General features: G+C 44.7%; 1 protein-coding gene across 2 annotated transcripts in view; it reads right to left on the reverse strand.

The window, feature by feature from the left end:
* The window catches only part of LOC120920293 (SH2 domain-containing adapter protein D-like), an 85,687-nt gene that overhangs the window by 62,792 nt on the left and 1,407 nt on the right, over positions 1–21,488 (reverse strand). The gene's annotated exons all lie outside the window — the stretch shown is intronic.

Consider the following 21,488-nt stretch of genomic DNA (forward strand, 5'->3'; position numbering starts at 1 on the left):
CACCTGGCCACGTCACCTGCCACAAGTTGTGGATTGTCCACTGGCCACGTCACCTGGCCACGTCACCTGCCATGTCACCTGGCCACGTCACCTGGCCACGTCACCTGCCACGTCACCTGGCCACGTCACCTGGCCACATCACCTGCCACGTCACCTGGCCACATCACCTGCCACGTCACCTGGCCACGTCACCTGCCACAAGTTGTGGATTGTCCACTGGCCATGTCACCTGGCCACGTCACCTGCCATGTCACCTGGCCACGTCACCTGCCACAAGTTGTGGATTGTCCACTTGCCATGTCACCTGCCACGTCACCTGGCCACATCACCTGCCACGTCACCTGGCCACAAGTTGTGGATTGTCCACTGGCCACGTCACCTGCCACATCAACTGGCCATGTCACCTGCCAAGTTGTGAATTGTCCACTTGCCACGTCATCTGCCACGTCACCTGGCCACGTCACCTGCCTCAAGTTGTGTATTGTCCACTTGCCACGTCATCTGCCATGTCACCTGGCCACCCCACCTGCCACAAGTTGTGGATTGTCCACTGGCCACGTCACCTGCCGCAAGTTGTGGATTGTCCACTTGCCATGTCACCTGGCCACGTCACCTGCCACATCACCTTCCCACGTCACCTGCCACAAGTTGTGGATTGTCCACTGGCCACGTCACCTGCCACGTCAACTGGCCACAAGTTGTGGATTGTCCACTGGCCACATCACCTGGCCACGTCACCTACCACAAGTTGTGGATTGTCCACTGGCCACGTCACCTGCCGCAAGTTGTGGATTGTCCACTTGCCATGTCACCTGGCCACGTCACCTGCCACATCACCTGGCCACATCACCTGCCACAAGTTGTGGATTGTCCACTGGCCACGTCACCTGCCACGTCAACTGGCCACGTCACCTGCCACAAGTTGTGGATTGTCCACTGGCCACATCACCTGGCCACGTCACCTGCCATGTCACCTGGCCACGTTACCTGCCACAAGTTGTGGATTGTCCACTTGCCATGTCACCTGGCTACGTCACCTGCCACGTCACCTGGCCACATCACCTGCCACGTCACCTGGCCACGTCACTTACCACAAGTTGTGGATTGTACACTTGCCACGTCACCTGGCCATGTTACCTGCCACAAGTTGTGGATTGTCCACTGGCCACGTCACCTGCCACAAGTTGTGGATTGTCCACAATGCAATGCAAGCAATTACATTTTTATGTTTTTTTTATGTTTTTTCATCATTTGCCATCATTTTTGAGATTTCTAATGTAAAAAAATAGGTCACCTTTAAAAACGGCTATAAACTAAATCGCGGCAAAACGCCGGTACCGCGTTTTGCCGCGATTTGCGTCTAAAACGCGAAAGCTGAAAGCGTCTGAACCCAAAGCTATCTGTAACCATAACCGTAACCCTAACCCTAAGCCTTACACTACCTGATCGATATAACATCATACTTGATGTTTTAGAGCACGTTATTCCAAACAATTTATGAATGTTGGGTGATTTATGCCATTTATGGATTAAAAACGGACTCTGCGACAACTACGTAATTTTCCATGGGAGTTTTGCCATAGATCAGCCTCCGGCATGCCACAGTCCAGGTGTTAGTCCCCTTGAAACAACTTTTCCATCATTATTGTGGCTGGAAAGAGTCCCTTTGCGTTTTAAAATTTGCCAGCCCATTGAAGTCTATGGCGGTTCACGCATTCGCGAACATATGCGCAAGTTCGCAATCGCCGCTCGCGAACGTGAAATTTTAGGTTCGCGACATCACTACACGCCACTCTCCACTTGTTTTATACAGCAAGGGGCGGATGGTTTCCTGAAAGGGGCGGATATGGTTAGAAGAGGCAGCCCCGAGCATCGGGAGCGAGCGCCGTGTTCATTGTGCATGCTCCGTCTACAGCTGACGAACAGCTGTTCAGGCTCGGAGATTTCCGTGGCCTCCGACTGCGCAGGCAAAGCTGGACTTTATCTGGTAGGGGAACCATCTCGGAAAAAAAAAACGGCATCTGAACACAGTGATTATTTCCAGGAGCTATAACAGCTGCTAGTGATGATTGCTTGTATAATCCAGCAGGCTGGCTGATCCATCAACTTGGGTACATTCAGCCTATTCATACATGGTTTGAATCCCGGCCGGTTCCTGCTAAACCGGACAAGATTTGAACTGTCAATGGTCAGCTTAAGTCTGGTGATAATGTCACCAGCAATGGCTTCATATACAATTTAAGGTAAATGCTAATTTCAGTAAACTAAATTTGGAATAGTAAGATAAACGGTTGTTGATTGGAACATTCCTACCCAACACTGTTATCCACAAAAACACTGTACATTGTATGGAAAAAAAATGATAACTTAAGAAGATGACATTTAAAGGAGAAGAAAAAGGAATGGTTAAGAAAACATTTGTTTCCTTCAATAGACTCAATATGTTCTACAAAACAACATTTGGTGTTCTTGGACCATACACCATCTGTATCCACATAACAGTCAGCATTATCTGTTACCTTTATATTTTGTCGATCCTGCTTTTAAACACTGTGTTTGTATGACAGATGGTTCCACCCCAGGCAGTTGGAACCCTCATGCTTTCATGTCCTCTAGGGCACTATACATTAGGGCTTTTGTCACAAAATCTTTTTTTTCATTATTATTTGGAAGCCACAATGAAAGGTAGTAATTAGCCACTACTTCCATCTGTTTTAAGGCTAATGTCACTGATCCTTACGGAGGTTAATTATCTCTATTACAACCCTTTATTACTGCTGAGAACTACAAATCTTTAAATGATCATTCTATCCAATACTGATATTCTGTGTAAAAGTAAGCAGGGGATATCATCTGCCAACTTCTGGATTTCGGGAAAGGTTGACAGGTTGCATCACCTACCACTTTCTGAAAACTGGGTAGGGTTGGCAGGTTGCATCACTTACCAACTTCTGGATTTTGGGCAAGGTTGACAGGTTGCATCACCTACTACTTTCCTGATTTTAGGTAAGGTTGACAGGTTGCATCACCTACCACTGTCTGGATTTGGGGTAAGGTTAACAGGTTGCATCACCCACCAACTTTTAGATTTTAGGTAGGGTTGACAGGTTGCATCATCTACCTCTTTTTTAATTTTGGGCAGGGTTACCAGGTTGCATCACTTACCAACTTCTGGATTTTGGATCATTTTGGCAGGCTGCATCACCTACTACTTTTTGGATTTTGGGTAGGGTTGACAGGTTGCATCATCTACTACTTTCTGGATTTTGGCTAAGGTTGACAGGTTGCATCACCTACCACTTCTGTATTTCGGATAAGGTCAGTGTCCTGTATGACCTGGCCTTTGGGTAGCAGTTGGCAGATTGTATCAAGATTTTTTATTACCCACCTACTGTGGCCTTTATGCGAGAATTTCACTCATCCTGTTATAGATTTTAATTTTGTTTCAGATTAAAAAGAAGTCCACATATTGGGGAACCCTTTTGTTTTAGCAGGTGGCCTGAGGATCCATGACAAGGGTGTCAGAACTTTTTCATCAGGGAGATCACAAAGGATTCCTTGAAAGATATCAGAAGAGAGTGAACACTTCAGCCATCCAGAGTAAACCACAAGTGAAATATGGTTTATTAAAATAATCCATTATCTCTAACCTACTGTACAGTATTTTCTTTAGTATTGAATATTTGCTTTTACTTCCTGTCAGGGGATAGAATAACACATAAAAGACAATTTTCCCTGAAGGAGATATTTATATGAGGCCTAAAGTGTATAGCCTCTTTTTGTTCTATTTGATCAATTGTTTTTTTTTTGTTTTTTTAAACTTCTTTGTTACCAGTTTTTATTTGGGCTTTTGTACTGAAAACAGTATGAATAGATGAAAAAATAAATAAAAATAAGGAGACATCCCCTTTTTTTTTGACCATACAGAACTTCCTTCAAAATTCCGTTTGAAATTTGAAAAAAAAATTGTGTATCGGAGCATTTGATCTTGCCATCATTAAGTCAACATATTTTGTTCAAAGCCCTTAAAATTTCATCCAGACCTGCTACTTGAATTGAACCCCAGATGTATTTCACAGGTTTCTTTTGTACCTAGGATATGTGCATAACAATTTGTACTGTTCTTCTGAACAAAAACCACATCCACAGTTAGGCTCCATTCACATCTAGGCGGACGAAATTGCGGCGTTTTGTCCCGCGAATTGCGGCGGCAAATAGCAGCGTTTTGTACCACGATTTGCGGCGACAAAACGCCGCGATTGTCCGCCTAGATGTGCCCCTAGGATGTGCTCCTCTATGGAGATGGTTCCCGAATGGCGAAAGCCGCCTGAAAAAAAGGTCCAGGACCTTTTTTCAGGCGGCAGGCAGCAGGCAGCAGGCAGCAGGCGTGGAGATGTGAACCATCTCCATAGAGGGCAATGTGTTTCCAGCCCTCTGGCGGCAGCGGCGTCACACTACAGGCGACAAAACGCCTAGGTGTGAATGGGGATTTAGAAGTTTGTTTGTTCAGATAGGAAACAAATAAGAATTTCTATGCTACTCCTTCGATTTTCCTTGTCACTATGGTCAAAAACAATTGTCGATTTGACCCTACTAACCATTAGAAAATTAAATGTTTCAAAAACAAAAATATTTCCCACCCGACCACTGCATATGTACGGCCGGGTGGGCGCTCTCTCCTTCTGAGTGGACGTTCAGGAACTCCTCTCAGAAGGAGGGAAATCATGCGTGCGCGAGCCCGCGCAGCAGCACCATCCCGATGCGTTGTGTCACCCGGACATGGCGCATCTCAGATCGTCAGGAGGGCTCTGTGATTGGACCTCCTGATCACATGACAGCCATGTCCAATCACAGCCATCTTGTGATGTTAACAGATGGTTGCTAGGCGATCGGCTCTCCTCTCCTCACACATTAGTTGTCATGAAGAGAGGACAGCGGATCGCTGCAGCCAGGTGGCGATTAGTGTGTATGAGCTGTTTTTTTACAGCTTTTTACACACTGATCACCAGCCCAGTAACACACAGTGTAAAACACACATGTCCCCAAAACACATGTCCCCACATAGTAAAAACACATGTCCCCCCCCCACATATGCAACAGTAAAATGTTCCAATGATTATCTGCACACATATGTCCGTGATCACCTGCGCACATCTGTACATGATCATTTGCGTACATATGTCCGTGATCACACGAACCAATTATTATACACTTACCCGTTACCAAAGCCATGTAGCAGAATACACTTTAGCTTAAATTTATGACAAAATTTGATTTTATTGGATTTCTTTTATAACAGAATAAAGAAAATATTGTTTTTTCCAAATTTTCGCTCTTTTTTTCGCTTATATCGCAAAAAAAATTAAAACGGAGTCCTGAATAAATACCACCAAAAGAAAGCTCTATTTGTGCGAACAAAATGATAAAAAATTAATTTGGGTACAGCGTAGCATAACGACACAATTGTCATTGAAAATGCGAGAGCGCTGAAAGCTGAAAATTGGCCTGGGAAGGAAGGGGGTGAAAGTGCCCAGTATTGATTTGGTTAAACAAAATGTTAGTAGTGTTATGGCCAGCTTAAGACAGAACAGGTATCCTTATCAGAATATTTCCCCTCTCCTTCTGTTCTGGAGACAACTGGAAAACGTGTGATTTCTATCACCCTTTGTCCTGATAACAATGGTAGGGAGAGGTTAAATCTTCCTAGGGGGTAAACAGACATAACAAAATAGTCTATACGCAAAACTAAAAAAAAAAAAAAAAAAAAAACAAGTGTTGGATATGAATATAATTGAATTTTCTGTATTTTGATACAATTGCTTTATTTTCTTTATTTTTTTATTATAATGCAGCAACTACATTCCAACCAAAATTTCCAGTGCAAATTTGAAAAAGAAGAAAAAAATCTGCTGCTCTAAGCAATGTAAATAACTGCTTTTCATAAAGTCCTGTATAACCTGCTTCTACTATCCAAACATACTGTAATTACAGGACATAACTCTGAGATATCCAAGAAGGAAGTTCCCGTCTATATAATCCCAAAAAGGTAAATACACCTAAGCCCACTGAGACAATGAATATCATTATCCTAGTAAGGAAGCCTGGAAAGCAGAAGGCCCCCTGAAGACCGGAAAAGACAATAGATCACTTGTTGAGTGTAGAATCTCTTCTTTCACACTCCAACTTGGAGGGAACAAAAAATAAAATAAAAAAATTTACCAAACAATGTTCCAAAAAAGAATAGAGAGAAGGTGAAAATGTAAAAAAAAAAAAAAAAAAAAAATTGCTAGACATAGCATTGGCAAAATTGTTGAGTTTGCAAAGGATTATGGGGCCTTAATTATGAAATATTTACCCTCGGCCAACTAATATGCTAACATATCCCTGAACAGGAGACAGTCACTCTCTTGGGAGCTGCCCGCTGTATCAGAACATGTCAGAGACAAATACAGTACAACAATAAGACGCTGCAAATCTAATTAAGTATTTTCCCAGGACTCCGGAATAAAACAGATTTAGCTCATTAAAGCAGACCCATACTGAATATACAACCTAACCTATTTTCATCCCTCTCTTCTGTCTGATCTAATATGCCTATCTATCATCCCAATAATACTTACTTGACAGCTGCTCTGGACTATGACTTTGGCCCTGTTGACTGTAATGCAGATCAGAAGGGATAAGTATCTAACCAGTGATACAAACTGGCTGCTGAGCAGAAGAAGCCAGTCAGTTGTACTGCCGTGGTAGTACATATCCCACTATAGTACATATCCCACCCTGTGCCACAGCTAAGGGGCGGAAGCAACACCAACATCGGAGTCATGATGGTTGCAGAACCCTTTACTGGTGAGTAGGGTTGGTTTTCATCTCTAGATCCTGTAGGCAAACAGCCCTTGGTGCCCTGAGCCAAAGGTTCTTTCTTAGCCTCCTCCTTTTCAGGCCTCCAGACAGCTGCTGATCCCCTAACCTCCCACTGTGTATCCCAGCTTCCATAATGGCCTACAGTTTCATTCATCATGTCCCCAGGCCCCCTGAGAGCCCATAGCCCCCAAAGCACCCCTCAACCTCCCACAGTGACCCTCAGCCGCTTGTAGTGTCTCTTAGCTTGCTGCAGAGCCTTTAGCCCCCCCCCATAGTACCCCCCAGCCTCCAACAGTGTCCCAGTATGCCCACCAGTCCTGGAAGTGCACTCCAGTCTGCAACAGTGCCCCCCTGGAAAACTCCCATATGCTCCACCGTTTCCCCCCCAACTCCAGAAACCTAGTCCCCTACAGGGCCAACAAGTCTGCTACAGTCTCCTAACCCCATCCAAAACCCGTATTCTGCCACAGTGACACCAACACCGCCCAGAGCTTTACAGCATTTCAATACATATTTTGCATTCCCATAGTTTTTTTGCGTGAGTATCATTTTTTTTTTTATTGTTGGTGTTTGGAAGGATTTGGAAGAATTTACTAGGCCCTCGTCTCAGTAAGGTTAAGAAGAACTTCCTTAACCGGTTAAGACCCGGACCATTATGCAGGTTAAGGACCTGGCCCCTTTTTGCGATTCGGCACTGCATCGCTTTAACAGACAATTGCGTGGTCGTGCGACGTGGCTCCCAAACCAAATTGGTGTCCTTTTTTCCCACAAATAGAGCTTTCTTTTGGTGGTATTTGATCACCTCTGCCGTTTTAATTTTTTGCGCTATAAACAAAAATAGAGCGACAATTAAAAAAAAATATATATATATATATATATATATATTTTTTACTTTCTGCTATAATAAATATACTCAGAAAATATATAAAAACAATAAGCTTTTTTTGATTGGTGTGCACAAAAGTTATAGCGTTTACAAAATAGGGGATAGTTTTATGGCATTTTTATTAATATTTTTTTTTTTTTTTACTAGTAATGGCGGCGATCAGTGATTTTTTTCGTGACTGCGAAATTATGACGGACACTTTTGACACATTTTTGGGACCATTGTCATTTTTCACAGCGAAAAGTGTTATAAAAATGCACTGATTACTGTGAAAATAGCAATGATGGGGTTAACCTCTAGGGGGCGATGTAGGGGTTAAGTGTGAACTCGTGTGTTTCTTACTGTAGGGGGCGTGGCTGTATGTGTGACGTCACTGACGATCAGTGACACTGCCACAGAGAAGAACGGGGAAGGTTTGTTTACACACACCTCTCCCCGTTCAGCTCCTGTGACCTGATCGCGGGACAACAGCGGCAATCGGGTCCGCGGGTCCCGAGGGCGCGGTCACAGAGCTTCGGACCCGGTCGAGAGCGCGCCCGCGACCCACGGCTGGGTTCTTAAAGGGGAAGTACATGTATGCCCTTGTGCCCAGCCGTGCCATTCTGTCCGACGTATATCGTCGTGCGGCGATCCTTAAGTGGTTAAGCAATACCTCTATACATGGATCACCCCTTTACAAAATCTTGTTTTATGGTTTAATTTGTCTTAAGCCCCATACACACGGTAGGACTTTTTGACAACAAACTTCAAAATGAGCAGGTTTTCAAAAAAATACTACTGTGTGTACGCTCCGTCGGACAAACTTTTTCAGTTTTCATCAGACAAAAGTTCGCTCTGCAAACGGACAAACTTTTCAGCAACAAAATTACTACTGTGTAATGTCCTATCGTAAGTACAGAAATCCATCGGACTTTTGTTCGAAGTACAAACACGCATGCCCAAACCAATGTTAAAAATCAACCAACAATAGCAGAAGTTGACCAAAGCGTGGTGGTAAAGAGCAGAAAAGAGCAGAAAAACCACATGATGTTGGGAAAGTTTTAGGAAAGTTTTCAGAAAAGTCCTGTCGTGTGTATGCTATGGGTGTGCCTGGAAAAAAGTGGGTACCCTGCGCTGCCAATATTAGGTAAATAGTAGCTGCTAACACGGCTCGTTTGAGAAAAGCAGAGGGAACAAAGAAAAATAAATGTGTAGCGCTTGAGATGACTATTAATGATGAAAATCAAATACCAATAAATGTGAAAAATATAAAACACATAACAATAATGAATAAATTGTGCATCAAAAATATATGAGTCCCTTTTCCCAAGGAACAGGTGATGTGCCTCTGGCACGTGGTACAACGTGAACTGTTGCGCCTGTTGATTTATAACAAAACACCAAACCGATATGATCGACTGCTATTAGATGAAAAAGTTTGCATACATCAAAAAAGTCAGCCACCACCAAAAGCAATGCAGGCTTACAAGACCACGTTGACTTAAGATGACATATGCCACCGAAAGTCAAAGAAGGCTTATAATGACTGATGTCAAACGATCCATGGAAGGGTCGCACGTTAGCCGGTCATCATATCTTCTGTAGAATAGGTGGATGGAAAGAAACTGGGAGCTGTGCTGGAAATGGGATCCCCAGGCTGATTTTCTCACAGTGTGTCAATTGTATATAGAGATAAGAGAAAAAAGTGGCCACATAGCGTAATCCCGTCTTGAAAAATTTAAAATTATTTATTTGCAGCTATCAAACTTACATTTAGCTGGAATTAAAAAGCGCTTGTATACTTGTATTTTTCTTTATTTTTCTATGGGTGTGCCTGGCCAACTCCATCCAAACAAAAATCCACGGAAAAGTTTGTTTGACGTCCGATCATGTGTATGAGGTTTTAGAGTTCTTCCGACAATGTGTAAGGCCCCATTCACACCCTGGCGTTCGGTTGTATTGTGCTAAACGTTAACATGTTTTTTTTTGTGCAGACAGCCCATTCACATGAGCACCAAAATGTCCAAAAGAAGAAAGAGCTCATCTGAGAATTAACATGCGAATAGAGCTCCTGACCTGCCTTGGACACAGACAGCTTACGTACAGGGATGGTATTCTGGCCCCAGCTAATCAGTGTGCGGCTGCAACCAGAGGGGGCCTTTAGCTGTAGAAGCAGTCTAGCTTAGGGTGACCAGACGTCCCTGGTTTCCGGGGACAGTCCCCGGACTGAGCACACTGTCCCAGGACCAAGTCTGTCCCTGGATTGCAGGGACGGTCCCGCTGGGTCCATTGGACTGGCAATGATTTGAGAGGGGCAGCAGAGGTGGATCTTTCATTAGGCTAATTTAAAGAGCCATCTCTGGCTGCTCTTTGTCCCACATTCCCTGCTCATGTACAAATCTGCCCACCTTAGTCTAGCTAACCTAATTTTTCTCATCTGAATGTGGTATAATGATCGATAGTTGTCTTAAGTGCCAGTTCACACAGGGGCAACCCGACTTACAGCGTGACTTTGCAAGGCAACTTTAGCGCAACTTAGAGCAACTTACAACGCGACTTAAAGTTGCCTCCAGGACAGGCGACTTTGGCCAATCACAGAATAATCAGCTCTGTGGGTGCGAGGGGTTTTCCTGAGTAAACTATTTTCTCTTGCTGTAAAGTTGCTTCAGTTAAGACAGAGGTCCAACTTGGAGGCAACTTCCATTGAAATCTATGGGTTCAAGTTGCCTAGAAGTTGCCTTGAAGTAGTACAGGAACCTTTTCTGAAGTCAGAGCGACTTCAGTAGTGTACATTAAGACGGCCCTCGTTTACTTCAATTGAATTTCTCATGTCGCGCGACTTGGGGTGACACAAGTCTGATCCCAAGTCGCAGGAGTGTGAACCAGCAATAAGGCTGCCAAGGCTGGGAGTCAAGGAACCGCAGATGTATTTATTACTCATAAAAAAGTCAGACAGCTATATTCCTAACAGATATTCATATCTAACCCTAAAATCAGACGGTGACCATGTGTGTTTGAAAATTCCAGCCACTTTTCTTAGCTATAAAGCCAGGGATAATGAACCAGCAGCTAATGGAATTTTTGGTCAAACAGTGGCATGATCAAGAGATCCCTCAGATAACAAAGTCTTTATTCTAGAGATGCGCAAATTAGCCTGCTAGTCATGGCAGATCAGGCCACTCTAAGCGGAAGGTGCAAAGCTGAGTTCACATATGTCAACCATTAAATGAATTACCATTACCAATCAGGGGGTTATAGGTTCATAATAGAGCGATTCAGGACCCTGTATAATCAATGACATGTGCAAATCCAGATCCGGAAGTTCTACAAAAAAAATCACTTTTTCTTTTTTAATATTTCCCAAAAACATCAAAACATTCTTTATAAAAACATTACTTGAATTTTTTGTTGAAATATATAACATACAAAAAATAAAAAATAAAGAAATATGCAATAATAAAAAAAAAAAAAACATGGCGTGAAACTGGCCATACAGTGGATGGTTTAAAATTCTGTTTAAATCTTTTTATACAGTTGTTTAAATGATAATAAAAAACATGTTATGATGTAACAAAATAAATTGCATAATGACACTGTCATCAAAATCAGTTGACAAGAAAATAGTAACAATAGCAGTTTTAAAGGAGAGTTTAGGCAAAGACAGGCAGTGTGGTTAATTGTAAAGAGTCCCATATAGCAATACAGATTCAGCCATATGGAAAGGAAAAGAGCAAACATCTGGCGGGCGGGGTCAAGGAGGACTACACACCCGCCCACCCTTCCACCTGAGAAGACTCTGAGCATAAAGCCTCATACACACAATCGGACTTCCATCTGACTTCTCCGTGGATTTTGTTTCGAGTGGGCGTTGGCCCTGAACTTGGTATGCATACACACGGCAGGAATTTTTCAGCCAACTTTCACCAAATCACTTTTTTTTTTCAGCTCTTTACCGCCACCCTGTGGGCAACTTCTACTATTGTTGTCTGATCTTTAGCATTGGTTCTGAGCATGCATGTTTGTACTTTGGACTTGTGTACACACGATCGTTTAAGCCGACGTAGGACATTTGTTGCCGGAAAGTTTGTCTGTCCTAACAGCGAACATTTGTCCGATGAAAAAGTTGGTCCGATGGAGCGTACAGACGGTCGGATTGTCCGCTAAAACAGGTCCGTCAGACATTTGTTGTCAAATAGTCCAATCGTGTGTATGGGCCTTTGGATTAGACTTATTTATCTTACTCTGGGAGCAACAAATAAATCAATATATCGTATATACTCGAGTATAAGCTGACCCAAGTATAAGCCGAGGACCTAATTTTACCACAAAAAAATGGGAAAACTTATTGACTCGAGTATAAGCCAAGGGTGAGAATGCAGCAGCTACTGTAAATGGAAAAGAGGGTCAACAATATGCATTTGCACGCCTCACTGTGCCCATTTGCAGCCTCACTGTGCCCATTGCAACCTCACTGTGCCATACCTCACTGTGCCCATTGCAGTCTCACTGTGCCATACCTCACTGTGCCCATTGCAGTCTCACTGTGCCATACCTCACTGTGCTAAAAAAGAAAAGAAAAAGGAGGGCGCACGACCTAGTATATTACCATTTAAAAGGATTTTATTGAATTGATTAAAACAATGGTCATACTCACTGTGAGTATGACCATTGTTTTAATCAATTCAATAAAATCCTTTTAAACGGTATCACACTAGGTCGGTGCGCCCTCCTTTTTCTTTTCTTTTTTAGCTCTATGAATTCCCATGATTCTGAGGAGGGCTGCAAGACCATAGACTTTACCCTGAAATTGGATCACGTTGCCCTATAGCAGGAAACACCAGAGCGCAGGAGAATTTTTTTGTGTTATACCTCACTGTGCCCAAGTACCTGAATTCTTGACAGGAGTCCATTTTTTAAAAGTCGCGGCTTCCTCCTGGCGTTCCGTTCTGTGATAGGCATTTGACACTGTGTTACGCCTATCACGGAGGTCCTCTCATCCTCGGACTCAGTTTCCCAGCAGACACGGTGTTCAGTGTCCTGCCAATCACGGACATTCTTTCATCATCGGACAAGAGGACGTCCGTGATTGACAGAACACTGAACACAGCGTCTACTGGGAAACTGTCCGAGGATGAGAGGACCTCCATGATAGGCGGAACACAGTGTCAAATGCCTATCACGGAACGCCAGGAGGAAGCCGCGACTTAAAAAAATGGACGCCTGTCAAGAATTCAGGTACTGACTCGAGTATAAGCCGAGGGGGGTATTTTCAGCCCTAAAAAACGATTGCAACCTTGCTTGTGTGAATGGGGGATTCCATTTATTTTTCTTTAAAAAAAAAAAAAACTTTTATAGGCAGCCTAAAGAAACCCTATAGCTGCCGACATTGACTGCATGCAAAAAAATTGGCAGGCTGGTAGTACTAAAGTCGATCCATGGAACAATTTCAGTACAACCAGTCTGCCCATAGATGATCGATGCTTCGAACTCAGTACAACCAGTCTGCCCATAGATCACAGGTGTCAAACACAAGGCCCGCGGGCCGAATCCGGCCCTCCAGGCCATTTCATGTGGCCCTCACACCACTCCTGCAGCTGCAGGAGAGCTCCAGCCCTCCTCTGGTCCTACTCCAGACCCCAAATTTCTGCTTTCAAGCAATGCATCCAGCTTCTTCCTAGCAGCAGCATAAGGAAAGGGTGGTGCACTGTGATGTAAGGGAGAGTGGGGGACTCAACTTCTGATGGTGGGGTAGGTCTTGAGATCTAATGTAAAGGGAGGGGATGCGCTGGGCATCTAATCTTACAGATACAACCGGCTCTTTTGAGAACAATCATAATGCTGATGCGGCCCACGATGAAATTGAGTTTGACACCCCTGCCATAGATGATCAATGGATCGACCTCAGTACAACAAGTCTGCCCATAGATGATGGATCTCTGTACAACCAGCCTGCCCATAGATGATCAATGGATCTACCTCAGTACAGCCAGCCTTCCCATAGATCAATGGTCTCCAAACTGCGGCCCGGGGGGCCAGATGTGGCCTTTGGCTTACATTTATCTGGCCCTTAGGGTTATTACACCAACTGACATCGATATAAGACTATTCCTCTTACTCACATCATTGATGGGGCATTGTTTATGCCCACTGATGCTGGGACATTTTCTGCTCCCACTGGTCACAGTCCAGCCCCACTAAATCCTGAAGGACAGTAATCTGGCCCTTTGCTTAGAAAGTTTGGAAACCCCTGACATAGATGATCGATGGATCAACCTCTGTACAACCAGTCTGCCCATAAATGATTGATGGATTAACTTCAGTGCAACCAGCCTGCCCATAGATGGATAGAATCTCGGCCAGTCCCCGCTAAACCAGCTGAGATTTAATCCATCTATGGCCAGCTTTAGACTCGCCCTTGCCAAAGTGCTGGTCCTACATCACATCAACCATAGGTGTGCGCAGCCTAAGGCATTAGGGTGTATATGTATATATATATATATATATATATATATATATATATATATATATATATATATATATATATATATATATATATATATATATAAGTAAAGGAGTGGGCGGTGTCAGTAATTATTTTTTATAATTATTTTATTATAACTTTTTCACCAATTTATTATTTTTAACAATATTTTTTTACAATTTATTATTTTATTTTTTTTACAATTTTTTTTAGGAGCCCCATTGGGGGGCTTTGTGACATATCAGGGGTTTAAACAGACCCCTGATGTCTCACTTTTAAATTAGAGAAAGGGACTGAGAACAGAGATTCTTCAGTCCCTTTCTCTGCAGCCAAGCAGTAGGGGGAATCTGCAGTGTGATTAGGGTGTGCCCAGGCACACCTGGCACACCCTGTGCGCACACCTATGACATCAACTGATAAAAAAGTGCTATCAAAACTTGTGCAAAATATTTTTGCAGAATCTTCTCAAGCTGGCCGTGCCCGGAGGGGATTTTGACCCATTCCAAAATTGGCGATAAAGCTTCAAAATTTGCTCAGTGGGTGTCTCTGTCGGCATCCATCCCACCCTTTCGTGCTCAACATCATTTGATTGGAAAATCTAAAGCTAGCCATATGCTTGTGGAATTTCAGTCGAAATGGTTTGTTTTAACCACTTAAGGACCGCCCGCCACAGGAATACATCAGTACTTTGAAGAGGAATACCGTTATTATGGTAGCAGCTAGCTACAATAACCCCGGTATCCTCTTTCTAAGCGGGTGGTCCGCTACAAGATAAAAGTGGTCTCTGCGGCAGATATGCTTACCGGAGACGATCGTGTCTGCCCCCTGCCCGGGTATGGAGATGAGTGAGGGGAACATGGCCCCCACCCATCTCCATATCATTGCAGGGCGGAAGCGACGTCAAAACAACGTTTTTTTTATGACATAAAAAATTATTAAATTTATTTAATTTTATTAAAAATCGATTTGAATCTTGATTTGAGTTGCAAGGGCAAATCGATTCAGATTTTGACCAAATCGATTCAGATTTTGACCAAATCGATTTTTTTTTCCCATAGGACTGGCACTCCGCGGACTAGGCCGAAGCCGCAACCTCGCCTAAAAAATCCTGCCCGCAGCTCGCCACGTTCCTGGGAAAAGGCCGCAACGGCCGGACACCGCTCACTGCCTTTTCCCAGGATTGCAGCGAGTTGCGGCCAGGATTTTTTAGGCGCGGCCGCGGTTTTGGCCTAGTCCGTGGCCTTTTCCCAGGATTTAAATTCCGCCGCCAGAGATACACTACGCCGCCGTAACTTACAGCGCAAATTTGTATCTCTGCAAAGCAGGGAATAAATTCCACCTCTTCTGCTAGTAAAAACACCTCACACAGTACACATAAACACTGGCTAGGCACACAGCCCCTATGTTAACCCTTTCCCAGCTAGTGTCATTAGTACAGTGACAGTGCATATTTTTTTAGCACTGATCACTGTATTCGTGTCACTGGTCCCAAAAAAGTGTCAATTGGTGTAATTTACCACTTGGGCAATTGGCTCACTGATTTTCCCAGAAGTCTGCACCAAGATACAAGTCAGATGTTTGCTATCCCCTGCAACAAAATGTAATTTCCCAAATAGAAATCACATCTGAGGCCTCGTACACACGATGGGATATGTCCGATGAAAATGGTCCGCAGACGATGACGTGCGCGACCCTGGAAGGTCAATGCTTCCACGCATGCGTCGAATCACTTAGACGCATGCGAGGGCTTTCGGCCGAGCGGACATGTCTGGTGAGTCGTACAGACGACCGAACATGTCCGACGGACAGGCTTCCAGCGGACATGTTTCTTAGCATGCTAAGAAACATTTGTCCGCTGGAAACCTGTCCGATCCGCCGGAAAATTGTCCGGTCGGCCGTACAGACGACCGAACATGTCCGCGGAAACTGGTCCACGGACCAGTTTCAGCAGACATGTTCGGTCGTGTGTACGAGGCCTAAGGGGATGCAGATTCTGCCACTTTCTTCATTAGGTCCCTGCAATTGCAGCAGCTGATTGATAATTATAAAACCACTCCCATACAGATTCACTCAGATGCACATGGACACAGACAAACAAACAGCCATTTCTTCAGAATAACATAAGGTATAAATCTGCAACAAAGTTTGTAAATATCCTTGCAATGTACATAGATCAACAAATGTCAAGTTACTTTTAAATTGAACAAGCTGAAGTTAGAAGCCGATTGGCTGCCATGCACAGTAGCACCAGATTTCTCACCCTCCAGTTTTAAGTAAATCAACCCATATGTGACTTAGGGACGCACAGAGGCGGCTCGGGAGTGAGCGCACACAAAGCAAAAAGCTTTAAATGTGTCTTTACAAATATTTAAAGTGATCGTATACCCCCAATGCAGAAGTTGTACCTATAAGGCTTATCTATAGGTACTGTAATTATCTCCTACACGTGCACCGTTTAGGAGTTCCCATTAGTGACGCTACTCTGTGCCCACCAGTGACACCAGTCTGTGCCCATCAGTGAGGCCAATCTGTGCCCATCAGTGAGACCAATCGGTGCTACCTTTCAGTGCCCATCGCTGCCTGCCATCAGTGCCACCTATCAGTGCTGCATTTCAGTACCACCTATCAGTGCTGTATATTAGTGCCTCCTCATCTGTGCCCATCAGTGGCACCTATCAGTGCTCATTAGTGCTGCATTTCAGTACCACCTATCAGTGCCTCCTCATCAGTGCTCCTCAGTGCTGCATTTCAGTACCACCTATCAGTTCTGCATATTAGTGCCTCCTCATCAGTGCCCATCAGTGCAGCCTCATCAGCGCACATCAGTAAAAGAGAAAATGTACTTATTTACAGCAAAAAATTAAAAACCCAGTGGTGATTAAATACCACCAAAATAAAGCTCTATTTGTGTAAAGAAAAAAAAGAAATAATAATTTGGGTACAGAGTTGCATGACCGTGCAATTGTCATTCTAAATGTGACAGTGCTGAAATCTGAAAAATGGCCTGGGCAGGAAGGGGGGTGTAAGTTTCCGGTATTGAAGTAGTTAAAAGAAAAGTAGTTTTTTTTCCTAGTCATACTTACCTATGTGGATGGAGCATCAGACTGATATTGCATCTGTCCCCCGGCGTCTCTGCACTGAGAACCAAGCCACCGAACATCGGCAATGGCTCGGTTTTCACAGATCTCTGAGAGGAGAGCTGCTGCCTGTCAGTCAGCGTCTCTCCTCTCTGCTTCTCCACGCTCAATGGAGTGCTGAGCTGTGGAGGGGCGGGGAGCAGCTGTCTCAGCGGTTCGCTGAGACGCTAAGACTGCCATCAATCAAGGCAGCTGGCGGATCCAGACTTGGGAAGTCGTGATGATGTGCTGCCCCGACTGATGGCAGTGACGTCAGCGGAGAGCGGACTTCAGACCGCTCTCCGCTGAAAATGGGTCACAGGAGTGAAAAATTGTTTTGCACTCCTGTGACCCAGGCTCTCGCCTGCGTGATGAAAATTAGAGCCCGCTGTCCGGCAGCAGGGTGGATCTTGACAATATTGTTAGGATGCTTCCTGAATTTGGAGCGGGTTTGCCCTGTCAACTGATAGCGGGCAGCTGACTCTGGGTCACAGCAGGACAAAACGAATTGCACTCCTGTGACCCAGAGGAGAAGCCCAGCCTAAAAAGCTCAGGGTGGACTTCTCCTTTAAGTGGAAGCGAACTTTCGAAAATACTCGCCTCGCTGTCATCATCCCTCCAGGCTCCCTCTGTGTGCCCGGTTTTTGGTCTGTTAATTGCCCAGTGGGGAATTACGTAATCCCACGCATTCGCACAGCAGTCGTTCATTCTGGCACAGCTGGAGTGCCGGGAATGCACATTAAAAGGTGCATGCGCAGCTCAGTGTACATTTATTGGGGACTGTGAGCAGATAGGTAAGGCCCCTTTCACACTGCTGCGATTTCAGGGAATGCCTGTATAAACTTGAGGTCTATGGTGTTTTACCAGACAAGAAACAGGAAGTGGGCTGTATAAGGTATTTACTGGCAGAAAAAAAAATGTTTTACTATCCAAAGTTAAAATAACAAGAGCAGAAGATTTAATAGATGGAAAGTTGAAAAAATGACTGAAGGTCTGCTTTAACCTAGGTGGATGCAGTATCGGTCCAATGCTGCAACTGTTTCCTGCCGGCTCTTAGACTGAGAACCGAGCGATCAAAAACCACTGATCGCTCAGTTCTCAGTATTCACTGGAGCACCAGGCTGTGGAGGCAGGCGAGACCAGCCGCCTCAGGATCTCAGCGGCTCACCGAGACGCTGAGCCGGGTGCCAGTCCAGGCATGTGGGCGGAACCATATGGTTGTGATCTTTCAGAGCCTGGACCGGCTCTGTGACATCAGCCGTCAGCAAGCTTCAGTCTGCTGTCTGCTAAAATCGGGTCATGGGAGTGCAGAACAAACTGCACTCACGTGATCCCCAGGAGAAGCTTTGGCTATACTTTAATATTTCTTTAACCACTTAAGACCCGGACCATTATGCAGGTAAAGGACCTGGCCAGTTTTTGCGATTCGGCACTGCGTGGCATTAACTGACAATTGCGCGGTCGTGCGATGTGCCTCCGAAACATAATTGGCGTCCTTTTTTTCCCCACAAATAGAGCTTTCTTTTAGTGTTATTTGATTACCTCTGCGGTTTTAATTTTTTGAGCTATAAACAAAAATAGAGCGACAATTTTGAAAAAAAAAAATCAATATTTTTTACTTTTTGCTATAATAAATATCCTCAAAAAATATATAAAAAATATTTTTTTTCCTCAGTTTAGGCCGATACGTATTCTTCTTCATATTTTTTGTAAAAAAATAATCGCAATAAGTGTTTGATTGGTTTGCGCAAAAGGTAAAGCGTTTACAAAATAGGGGATAGTTTTATGGCATTTTTATTAATAATTTTTTTTTTACTAGTAATGGCGGCGGCGATCAGCGTTTTTTTATTTATTTCGTGACTGTGACATTATGGCGGACACATTTGACACATTTTTGGGACTATTGTCATTTTCACAGCGAAAAGTGCTATAAAAATGCACTAATTACTGTGAAAATGACAATGGCAGTGAAGTGGTTAACCACTAGGTGGCGCTAAGGGGTTATGTGTGCCCTAAGGGAGTGATTCTTACTGTAGGGGGGTGTGACTGTAGGCGTGACATCACTGATAGTCATTCCCTATATCAGGGAACAGACGATCAGTGTCACTGCCACAGAGAAGAACGGGGAAGGTGTGTTTACACACACCTCTCCCCGTGCTTCAGCTCCTCTGTCCGATCGCGGGACACAGGCGGCGATCGGGTCCTCAGGTCCCGCAAGAGCGATCACGTAACTTTGGACCCAGTCACGTGCGCGCGCCCGCGACCCACCTGTACCTGTACGTGCCTGTGCCTAGCCGTGCCATTCTGCCAACGTATATAGTCGGTAGGGGGTCCTTAAGTGGTTGTAAAAGCAGAAGGTATTTTATCTTAATATATTCTATGCATGAAGATAAAAAGCCTTATGTGTGTAGCAGCCGCCCTCAGCCTAGCCAATGCTTACCTGAGCCCCATCTCTGTCCAGCGATATCCACGAGTGTCTCGGCTGTTCAAGACTCTCTCTCCTGATTGGCTGCTCCATTGGCACCCGCTGCTGTCACGCAATGAGCCAATGAGGACATAGAGGGGCGGTGCCAGGCCACAGCTTTGTGTCTGAATTGACACAGGGAGCTGTGACTTGACTCAGGTGCCCCCATAGCAAACTGCTTGCTGTGGGGGCACTAAACAGGAGGGAGGGGACAGCAGCACAGAAAAGGGACCCAAGAAGAGGAGGATGCAGGCTGCTCTGTGCTAAACCAACTGCACAGAGATGGTAAGTATAACATGTTTGTTTTTATAGTAAAGTATCATTTTTATTCCCTGAGCTCCGGCAGACAGAGCAATGGACTGTCAATGTAAAGAGCTGTGGGTAAAGCTAGGTATTGCTATTCAGTGATAGTGCCATTACCCAAGTCAACATCTAAGCATATACAGCAGCAGCAAGGGTGACAATTCTGCATTGAATTGGCTGCATCCGGACAGTCTGGGTTTTAGATCCTGTGTCCGGGTTTCAGCCCATCTGAAACCCGGACACATCAGTGGCAGCCCTGCAGCACCAGTCCTCCTATCCCACTCCCCCCTCCTGTCAGCTTCCAGTGCTTTTAATTATATTGGTGGGGGGTACAGACAGGCCTGGGGGGGATTATACTGGGTGACAGACTGACATGGGGGGATTATACTGGGGGACAGACTGACCCGGGCAGGGGGGATGTACTGAAGGACAGACTGACCTGGGGTGATTATACTGGGGGGCAGATGGACCTAAAGGATGTACTAGGGGACTGGGGGTGGCTGTACTGGAGGACAGACTGACCTGGAGGAGATTATACTGGGGGACAGATGGACCTGGGGGGGTGTACTAGGGGACTGGGGGTGGCTGTACTGGAGGACAGACTGACCTGGAGGAGATTATACTGGGGGGCAGATGGACCTAAGGGATGTACTAGTGGACTGGGGGTGGCTGTACTGAAGGACAGACTGACCTGGAGGAGATTATACTGGGGGACAGATGGACCTGGGGGGTGCACTGGGGTACTTTTAGCGGTTTATAAATCCTGTATAATAATAATAATAATGTGACTTATTACATTCTAAGTCGCATGAAGGTCACATCAAAGCAGTGCAGGAACCTTTTTTAAAGACGCTGTGACTTTAGTCACTTAGATTGGAACGTGTGCCATTGAAATTAATGGGTTTCGGCTTGTCATGCGACTTTATGTGTCGCAAGTTGCGTGACAAGTCGCAATAGTGTGAACTGAGCCTAATGCCGTGTACACACGATCAGGCTTTTGCCCGGCCAAATCTCATCAGAATTCCGACGGAATTCCATGGGAGAAAAATAGAACATGTTCTATATCTAAACTCCGATGGAATTCATCGGAATTTCCGATGAAAAAACCCCGATGGGGCTACACACGATCGAAATATCGTCAGACTTTTTCCATCGGAAATTCCGATCATGTGCACAAGGCATTAGAGATCCGTTTCACCCACAGAACTATTTGGATTTGTGTCCATCCAGTCCTGAGGTTTACATGGCTTTGCCTGATGTCTGACATGGCGGAATACTTGCTTTTCCTCTGCTGCATTTAAAGAGGAACCTCACCCCCCCCCCCCCCCCCCATGTGATGTTTTTTGTTTCTCCTCTTTAACCAGTTTCAATTTACATACTCGCAAGTTCAACAAA

This window comes from Rana temporaria, chromosome 13 (assembly GCF_905171775.1).
Source record: "Rana temporaria chromosome 13, aRanTem1.1, whole genome shotgun sequence".
Classification (NCBI taxonomy): domain Eukaryota; kingdom Metazoa; phylum Chordata; class Amphibia; order Anura; family Ranidae; genus Rana; species Rana temporaria.